The 9,981-nt window shown below is 43.1% G+C and overlaps 1 pseudogene; it reads left to right on the top strand.

Moving 5' to 3' along the window:
- Positions 1–379: 379 nt before the first annotated feature.
- LOC136637322 (5S ribosomal RNA) lies at positions 380–493 on the top strand (annotated as a pseudogene).
- The last annotated feature ends 9,488 nt before the right edge of the window (positions 494–9,981 follow it).

Below are 9,981 nucleotides of genomic sequence, written 5' to 3'. Positions count from 1 at the left end.
AACGCAAAGAAGCACTGGAGCAGGGGCCCAAAGCAAGGGCCTCATGTGGGCAGACACTGAAGAAGCCCATTATGAGCTCATCCTCATTTACGTGTCCTGGATGTTGATCTTTGGAGAGCCTGTGAGTAATACAAGGAAGTCCCTTCTAAAGAGCCCCTTCTATTCAGCTCCCTGTTGTGAGACTTTTTCATTGCTCCTGTCTTTACACTCTGCTGTGTTCTCATCGCCTGTTGTGACTTTCCATCACCAAACACAGATTTCTCACTTTATTTTTTTAAAAAACAGCTTAGTCACTGAACTTTAAAAGTTTTGATCAAAAGTTTATTTAAAAGTTTATTTAATCAAGTGTTTTTGATTAAAAGTTTAATCTTTAAACACAACCAACTGTTACCCTGCACATGCCCAATCTCGTCTGATCTTGGAAGCTAAGCAGGGTCAGGCCTGGTTAGTACTTGGATGGGAGACCGCCTGGGAATACTGGGTGCTGTAGGCTTATACCATAGTCTTTCGAGACTGAAGGTTGCCAACGAACCAATCTGAATACTTATTTTTTAATGATAAAATACAGTACATCCTTAAACTGATGGTGTGTCTCAACAATTTTAGTGACTTGCTGGTGTGCCACAAGATGAAAATGATTGAAAACCTCTGACCTACCGGCCCATGCTCACAGCATTTCATGTAGCTAAGAGCACCATAGTAACCGTTTTACTCAGGATTCATTTCTGCTGGATTGTGCTTTAAACTAATTATTTTCTACCAGTGTAAAAACTGGTGTGCTTCAAATGATCTGTGGGTGTGCCACGGGAGTTTGAGGGAGGGTTATTTATTAGCAGGGCCATTGAGGGATGTGAGCCCCCAACCGGTAGGGTGGTGTGCTTGTCAATTGTCAAAAAAACTGATGGTGTGCCTTGACAATTTTAGCACCTTGTTAGTGTTCTGTGAGGCAAAAAAGGTTGAAAATCACTGCTCTAAATGGTGCCGTGCTTTTGTTACAGTCCCTTTAAATTATTCCTATACCTGCATCTATTTGCAAGCTGTTGATCCATGCTTTCTCATAGGAATGCAAATAACCAATACCCCAAGGCATTTAGCTAATCAGACAGGTTGCTAAATGAGTGGTGCTACAATGACACATCTGAACCTAATTATGGGCGTTCTACTGTAGGTACTTCCTATTATTCTGCAATCTGCCTAACATTCATTTGCCCTTGGTGGGAGTGGGAAGGGATAAGGGCCAGGAAAGAACATTCTTGCATATGAGATACACATAAGCAACATATAGCCAGGGCATTGCACTTTTCATTTTCCAAGATGACAAGTATTACAACAGTAATTGCACTGTTCTTTCTTTATGCAAATTAATACCAAAAGACTGGCAATAAGAATAGTTTCACCACTCACTGTGTATCCAGTTGACGCCATACAGACAATGTCTCGGTAGGCTTTTGTTCAACTCCTTGCAAGAACAAACATATTTGTTTACATGAGTGTTGGTCTCCCTTCAAGTAAGTACTGTCCCAAAGAGCCTGGCAGGGCTTGCTCAATACCATCGTGTATGCATGCAAGTTTTCAACATGCTATAGAGAAAGAATGTGTTGGAGAGCAAATGTTTGTTTTTCTGTTCTCATAACAGTTCAGCGGAAGAGTTAGCGTTTGAAAGATTGGAAATTTCTGTGGGATGTCCCCATACTTATTTTGCTTTATCCTATTATTTCAACAAGACTAAGAGGTCAATACTGAGCTCTGTGTGCCAGCTCACACATTTGCAGGGCTTAGTGCTGGCCCAGCGCCGGAGCTAGCCCAGCACGAGGGAGGCTGGAGGTTGGCGGTCCACCGCTCGGCAATTGCACGAACCACCTGGTGGCAGAGAAGTGAGTGGGGGTGTGGGGGGAGGCAGGAAGGAGTTGTTCTGGGGCGGGGGAAGGTGGGCATGGCAGGGGAACAAGGCGGGAGGAGGGTGGGATCATTGGAGCTCAGCTCCATCAGATCCAGAGTCCCGTGTTGAGCCTCTTGGCTTGAAATAGACCTCTGTGACTCTGTGCCTGCTTGATAGCAGGTGCAGAATTGAGTACCCATTGTACTTTCCTTATGCAAGGGAAGGAGATGAAATCCCCCTTCTTCGGCGAAGGTTGTGGCTGCTGCCTGGGATGCGTTGGATGCCGCAGCTGCCATTTTGGTGCCGTGGCAGCCCTGTGCTCTGGGCAGCTCAGGATTGGGCTGCCTGCCAGCATATGGGTCAGCACCCCAGTTTGACGCGAAGTTCTTATTCTCTATGTAAGTAGTAGTAACAACATCTTTGAGATCAGAAGTGGCTTGTCTGATTAGCTTATGCAATATCAAGAGTAAAAAGGCATGGGTATGGCTGAAAAGGAGCAAAATGGCCACCTAGGATAGACTCCAGTGCTCCCGGCCCATAGGAACAGATCCAGTCTAGATGGCCCACCTGAGACTCATTGGAACCCTCCATGGTGCCAACATCTCCACAGCCAATGGAAGCACTTAACCTGAACAGCCCGATGCTAGACCTGGCTACTACACGGTAGTACATTGGCTACTACACAGAATTCTTTTCCATATCATCCCAGAACAAACAAACAAACAAACAAACAAACAAACAAACCACTTGGTGAACTATGACTCCTCCTGATGTAGTAACTACAGGGAGCAATATAATGTGGTCAACACATGCAAGATGGGTTGCCCTAAGAGGCACTCTGTATTATGCATTCCCAGCTCAAGAAAACATGATCATATGTTGGGAATTTACTGAGGAACACTGAATATGAATTAAGGATCAGTGTCAAGTATGTGGGTCAGTATGTGGGCATGCCAGGTTAGCCCCTTCTCCCCTCTGTCTGCATGGTTGTGTGAGTGGAGTGGGTTCCAGCTGAACTCTTTCAAACAAAACCTGCATTTAGTCTCCGTAGCTCCAAAGGTCCTATATGCATATCATAAAATTTACACCCCTACTCAGCATAGCTGTCAGCAACTGGTTTAGCTATTGGTCTCAAGCATGACTAAGCTGCCAGTGGATACAAGGGGAAATTGTGCTCCAAAAACCAATTGGATAACGGTCACACTGTTGCTTGCTGAGCTCCAGAGCTGCTGCAAGGTTCACTGGTGTTGTGGTTTGCATTTTTTTCTGACTGCACGTGGGTTTACGGTTACCATCATCGGAGTATTAAAGCCCTACAGGTGTCATCTACATCTGTCTGCACCTACAAAATCCAGTATTCTCCCACTCAAATAAATCCTTCTGCTGAAATGTTGGTTTATACATTCCTAAGGATTAGGGTTAACATTACAACTTCAGCAGTCCTTGTGCTCATAAGCTGGCTAAGCAGCAAATTAGAACACACACACACACACACACACATTTAAACACTCTCTGTCACACAGAAACACTCACACACACACTCTGTATTTTTAAATATACTGGGCTCTATTTAAAATCTAAAAGCTAGTCACCCTGGGCTTTGGGGCAGGCAACATGTATGGGCCCCATACATTCTCCCTCCACCTCTTAATCTCCACCAATTCTTCCCTTCCCCCATCCTTGAGCTGACCAACTTTCCCACGCAGTGTGAACTCTTCAGTCCTGTAAATCCAGGGGTTCTTGGAACCTGTAGGGCTGGAATGAGCTCTGTTTTCCTGGGAACCACCAGCCTCATCACAGCAGGAAATGGTGTAACACAGAGGATGGTGGAACCCTACACAAACCTATGGCCAAACTAGATATCAAACTCAGAATACATGTCACTTGCCTCCCAACCGCCCTTTTCCTTTCTTCACAGAAAGCAACTTTGAGAAAGGACGTGTGTGTGCTTAACCTGCTACTTCCTCTCTCCAAATCACCCTTTCAGCCATTTCCCACTATCGCCGAGTTCAAAATGCATGTTTGCCCTTGCAAATTGCTTTGGCCTTTAGCTCGTTGGTGGTGGAAATATTGTTGGATGAGATTGCTTGGCCTTTAGTTGTTCTCGGTAGTTTCTGTGTGAACTGTATTTTCCCCGCAACGTCTTTGCCAGTTGAGCGCAGTAGTGTAAGTGTTCCCTTATACTGCAAGGTTTTGTCATCCAATAAATCATGTTACAGCACCATAAAATGCTGCCGAAGAAAATTGTATTGTAAATGTGCCTTGGTAATAATACCCAGCTTTAGCCACCAAAGCGAGATCTAGGACTCGTGGTATAAATCTGCCAGTCTCCACTGGAGTCACCAACATTGTGGTAATCCCTTCAGCAGGGAATTTGGCCTGTGCTTCCCCCCACCCCCTATCTTTTTGGTTTCAAGCTTAACATGTCCTAGTGATTAAGACAGATCCTGTGGTCATGTAATGTCAAGAATTACGATAAAGCAACAGTAGTTTCTTTTCCCCTCCTGCAGTAATTATATGCTATACAAGGCAGAAACATGAACAGTTGAGAAACCAGATGAATGAAAGGAAAGTTTCCATTCAGGTGATGGGGGGGGGATGTTTTCTTTTAGTGGTGCAGGCTGATTTGTCGTGGTTTGCAATGCAAACAGTTTGAGTGTCCACAACATTCCTAGACTGATGATCTATTTATTTATTCTGGATAATCTAAGATGATTTGCCTTTCATTGTTGAAAGTGGGGAGCCAGGTTTTGTGCAAAAGTCCTTGAGAATAACTTTTGTTTTTTTTATTTCACAGAATAATAGACTGCACACTTGGAGCTGTGTGCACACAATGGCTCTGATCCAGAGAACAGCATTTCATTTTCTTTCCATTGCCTCACTGGCCTCACTGCATTCGCAAGGGCTGCTGTGAACCAGGGGAAAATTCATCTCCTTCCCTGACCCCAGCACCCAACAGTCAGATCTGCTAACTGGTTTGCTTCTACTATTCTGTGTAGCTCTTTCTCTCTATATCACCCACACTTATCTCAATCCACCTCAATAGGATTGTTTCGATAGCCTGTTTCTCAGGCTAGAACTAGATGTGATGACAAACACTGCAGTCCTATGCATCTTTACTCAGAACTAAATTCTGAGCTTACTCAGAACTAAATTGGGCTTACTCTCACATAAGTGGGCATGGAATTGCAACCAGAGACAGTGTTGCTTCCTAAAACTACCACCCGGTGCTGAATTCTTCTTCCAATAATTTGTAATTATGGTAATGTGATGTGATAACATTATATCATGCATTTGTCCATGTTAATGACTGACCCTGGGTTTGTGGAGGGGGGAGTGTTGGGGTGCTGTCACATTCCACATATTCACAATTAATTATCAATTACAGAAAGAAGAGGGCAAACTCAGTATAGCTCTTCTGCTTTGGGTGACAAATCTCTGGGTGAGGGGCAGGAGGTCTGGTCTAGAGGGTAGAGCCTCCATTTGCCTGAAGATAACATCCACAAGGTCGCCAGTTCAAGGCCACTGGCACCATGTGACCTTGAAGCAGCTGACAAGCTGAGCCGAGCTATTTTCCATCTGCTCTGAGCATGGGAGGACGGAGGCCAGGATGGAGGCCAGATCAGAACAAAACATCTGAATTGTTGTGGCTCTTGACAGATAGAGCCTTTCAATTGTAAAAATCCCTACGGGGATTTAAATTAGCCTGCCTATGTAAACCGCCTTGAATAAAGTCTTGAATAAAGACCAAGAAAGGCGGTATATAAATACCTGTATTATTATTATTATTATTATTATTATCATCATCTCTGCCCTTCACATCTAGATTCTCACTTATCCTCAAGTATGCATCTTGCAGCTACAGGCTGAGACTAATTACTCGCATGGGTTCTGTTCCAATCACTCACGTGGATGGCAAAAAACGCACTATAGCAAAGCAATTTAAAAAACAAAGTTTCTTTGCTCTGTTGATTTAAAAACAGCCTTGCTAACCTTTTGACTCTATGATAAGAGTCATTATGGAGACAATCAGTCCTTCTCCAACCGCTTCACCCAGCCCCTCACGGGAAGGGAGGGGCCGCTGGAGAGAAGAATTGATGGATTATCAGCCAGCTGCCCTCTCTCTCTCTCTCTCATTAAGGAGGCTATTGTTAAAGGGCTGTTCAATTTTTTAAATTGATTTTAAAGGGGTGCATTTTCCCCTTCTCCAGGGATCAGCGCATTCCTTCTCATTTGCAGGGGCCATTCGTGTTGAGTCAAATCCCTGTATAAAAAATCCGTGTATAAATAGGCTGGACCTGTACACGTTGACCGTATCAATTTCTCTTCTTTCTTCCCCTGCTTTCTCCAACTATTCTGCCCCCAGCTCAGATAACATGACTATCCCATTCTCTCCTTTTTTTCTTTGTAAGATTTATCCATTCTTCTCTCCTCCTCCTTCCACAAAAGAAGAATGTAAGTAGAGGACTTTTAAAATTATGTCCTTCCCATCTCAGCTGTTCTCTGAAACCAGCAATAGAAAGAGAATGCGTGTGGGCCAGGGGGTGGCCTATACATTTTCCTTCCTTCAGGGGGAGTGGAAACCACTTTTTCTTGGCACTGACATGACTCTCCCGTTTGGCATAATCAAGACCTGGAAATTAACCATGACTAAATCTTTTATATCACATTCAGACATTCTTGTCAGTGGCAGGACTCAAACTGCAGTATCAATGCCAACATTTGGGGGGGACTAATTCAACCTCCAGCCTGCTAAGTCACTTCCATGGCCAAAGGGGGAGCCTTTTCTGGTTTAATGTGATTAAAACAGCACTGGACATTTTTAGCATACTCTGTGTGTGGTTTTGTCAGCATCAGCAACACAAAGAACTAAAATAAAAGCTCATTGACAGCTGATTTTTCTTCAGGGAAGGCACAGCATTCTATCAAAATGGTACATCAGAAACTTGGTATTTGACATTTAGCTCAGGTGCAAAGCATGGGGCCAGGTGAGAGTGCCACAGTAAGGGCCAGAGAGGTATCTAGGTCTGGCAACTTATACGTTCAGACCAGTAAAAGCATTTCATAGAAATACCCAATTCTAGGGTATGAAAAACTGGCCTGAAAAACTTCTTACCACATCCAAATCTACCCATTACCCGGACAAACCACCGCACCATGACCTAACAAAAGCATGAAAATCTTATTTTGCTAAGGGTCGTATACAGATTAGCACTTCTATTGTCAAAACCTCCTTCATGATTGGAAGGAGACTTCCACTTGGGAAGGGGTCTGCATTTGCTGAAGGTGTCCTTGTGCAAGCCGAAAGGAGTCTTCCATTCATGGAAGGCGCTTCTGGTGACAGAGAGACTACTGTGGCTGCTACTGATAGTACTTCAAAGGATAATGTAAAACTGATACAGAAAAAGGATTTAATGGTAGAGGTACACTCCAAGGATGTCTTGAAAAATCCTATAAATATACAAGTTTTTGCATATCCAAAACACAAGTAATCTTTTTCTGGAAGGATATGGTTGGCAACCTTCAGTCTCGAAAGACTATGGTATAAGCCTACAGCACCCAGTATTCCCAGGCGGTCTCCCATCCAAGTACTAACCAGGCCTGACCCTGCTTAGCTTCCGATATCAGATGAGAACAGGCATGTGCAGGGTAACAGTTGCTGCATCTGGAAGGATATTCAGTCATGACATCCCTGTGCCTTATGATGGGGCACTGATCATTTTACCATGAGTTTTACAAGCCTCACATTCACTCAAAAAATGAATCAGGGTAAGACTGACAGCATTATATGTGGCTGCATTTTTGTCAGACTAATAACTGAATGTTTCTTTAAAGATACGAAGAAAAGTTTTTGAAAGTTTATGAAGAGACTTTTGAGGGGCTCTTTAGAAGAAAATAGAATGTTTTAAGGAACAGGGAAAAAAGAACCTTAATTCTTTGTGAAACCTGGAATTAAAGAATTCCTTTCCCTAGAAAGGTAACTCCTTCACTCATGACTTGATATCTTCACTGTGGCCTACACTGGTTTGTTCCTGTAGCCAAATCCATCCCCACCCCCAGGCCCCATACTGTTTTGTAAGCACCGAGGCCCTGATCCTTGGATTCAGATATCTTTCACTGAACAGATCTTCCTATCCACCAGGGACTCTGCCATGACCTTTTCTGCAAACTCTTGCAATCTCTTTGAAATTTGTTGAAGACTTGTAAGAGCCAAAACTTATTTATCAAGGACAGTGTGTAACTGTAGTTTCAGGTTTCATAAGTGAGTTGCCCACAACTCAGCTTTGAAACATGCTTTTGTTAAACAATTTCAAAAGAATCAAAGAGGGGAAAATCCTTGACAATATAAACAAAAACCTGAAAGTAGATAAATAATTTGTGATTTAAAACACAGTACTTGGGCTTGCCATATCAAACTGTTGAACAGGAGCCAGGCTTAAAACATATTTTTAGAGTTGGGTTTAAACAAACAATGTTGCAATTGGCAACAACCTATTCTTATTTTTAAAGCTGAGAAAAGTTGACTTTTCTCTTAGACTCAACTGTGGTCCAGAATGGTTTGTTTACCAATTCATTTCTTTGCTGCTTCATTTGTTTTATATTTTTACACAGATGTATTCCACTGTAGTTTGGGTCTGAAATATGAAATGTTACCTACACAATGCAATCAAGTTCTACAGCAAGAGGAGAAAATGTGTTTTACGCCCCACCTTCTTCCAATGGTGGAAAGTTCTAGGAAGACTGTATGGAATTAGATTCTTTTGGAGAGGAGAGCAGTGGAAGACTCAGGGTGCCCTTGACATAATCCTTTTAATTACAGGTTATGCAAGTATTGAAGAAATGTAGAAGCAAGCACATGGGCCATCTCAAATCTACAGCAATTCCCAGTCACATCTCTTCTCAGTCAAATCTATCTAGATGTTCTGAATCATCCATTTCTAGGCAAAACTGGTTTTAACTGCAACCAATGAAGGCAGATGTGACTCCAATTCTATGTAGTCTTGGAACAAAAGAAGTCAAATAGTCCAGTGTTTCTCCAACTTTTTAGCCCAGGACCCACTTTTAGAATGACAATCTGTCACTCACAGAAAATGATGTCACTAACCCGGAAGTGATGTCATGGCCAGAAGTAACATCATCAATCAGGAAAAATTTTTAACAATCCTAGACTGCAATCCTAGCCTCACCATCATCTCCAAGAGGGCGGTACCTGCAAGAGGGCTCTCTCTGATGACCTAAGGGTGAAAGCCAGATTGCGTGGAAGACGGTGGTCCTTCAGATAACCTGATCCTAAGCTATAAAGTACCGCCCTCTTGGAGATGATGGTGCTGGTGGTGATAGTTAGAGGAAGGGCTTTCTCAGTAGTGGCACTCAGGCTTTGGAATTCCCTTGCTGAGGATTTGTGAACTGCCTCTTCCTTTATGCTATTTCAGCAGGGCCACAAGACACATTTATTCCAATTTGCTTTCAGCTATGTCTCTTTGGGCACAATCCTAACCAGGTCTACTCAGAAGTAAGTCCTATTTCGTTCAATGGGGCTTACCCAGAAGTAAGCCCCATTGACTATCATTGTTAAAAGCATATACATTGTAGCCTGTTAAAAGTACAGATCTCCCCAAATGCAGTCACATACCATGTTGGCATCAAGACTAACATACCAAAAATAAAATATTAAAATAAATGGGGACTCACCTGAAATTGTCTTATGACCCACCTAGTGGGTCCTAACCTGCAGTTTGAGAAACAATGGAATAGTCTATTTACATCCATGATGCATGACCAAACCAAAAGTCTCAGTAGTTTGACTTGTGTTTTCAGCCATGTTAGCAACAGTGCTTTAGTTCAGACGAGTGGGATTGTTGTTGGCAACCTTCAGTCTCGAAAGACTGGTATCGTGCTCTGACGAGTGGGATATGCCTGAACATTTACGCCTGTGGTGTTTTGAGGATTGTGCCTTGCAGACATGCATCAGACAGACATTCATCAGGTGCATCTATAGCAAGTGATTAGGGAAGCTTCACCTCCTGGGTTTCTGCGTCCTTCTCCAGCCCAATTCTGAGCTGGAAGATCAAGGTAAAGTATGGGTGAATGAAGCCAAATCT

Source organism: Tiliqua scincoides, chromosome 1, assembly GCF_035046505.1.
Source record: "Tiliqua scincoides isolate rTilSci1 chromosome 1, rTilSci1.hap2, whole genome shotgun sequence".
NCBI classification, from domain to species: Eukaryota; Metazoa; Chordata; class Lepidosauria; order Squamata; family Scincidae; genus Tiliqua; species Tiliqua scincoides.
The sequence above is the reverse complement of the archived record's forward strand: the minus strand, read 5'-3'. Positions and strand labels throughout refer to the sequence as shown.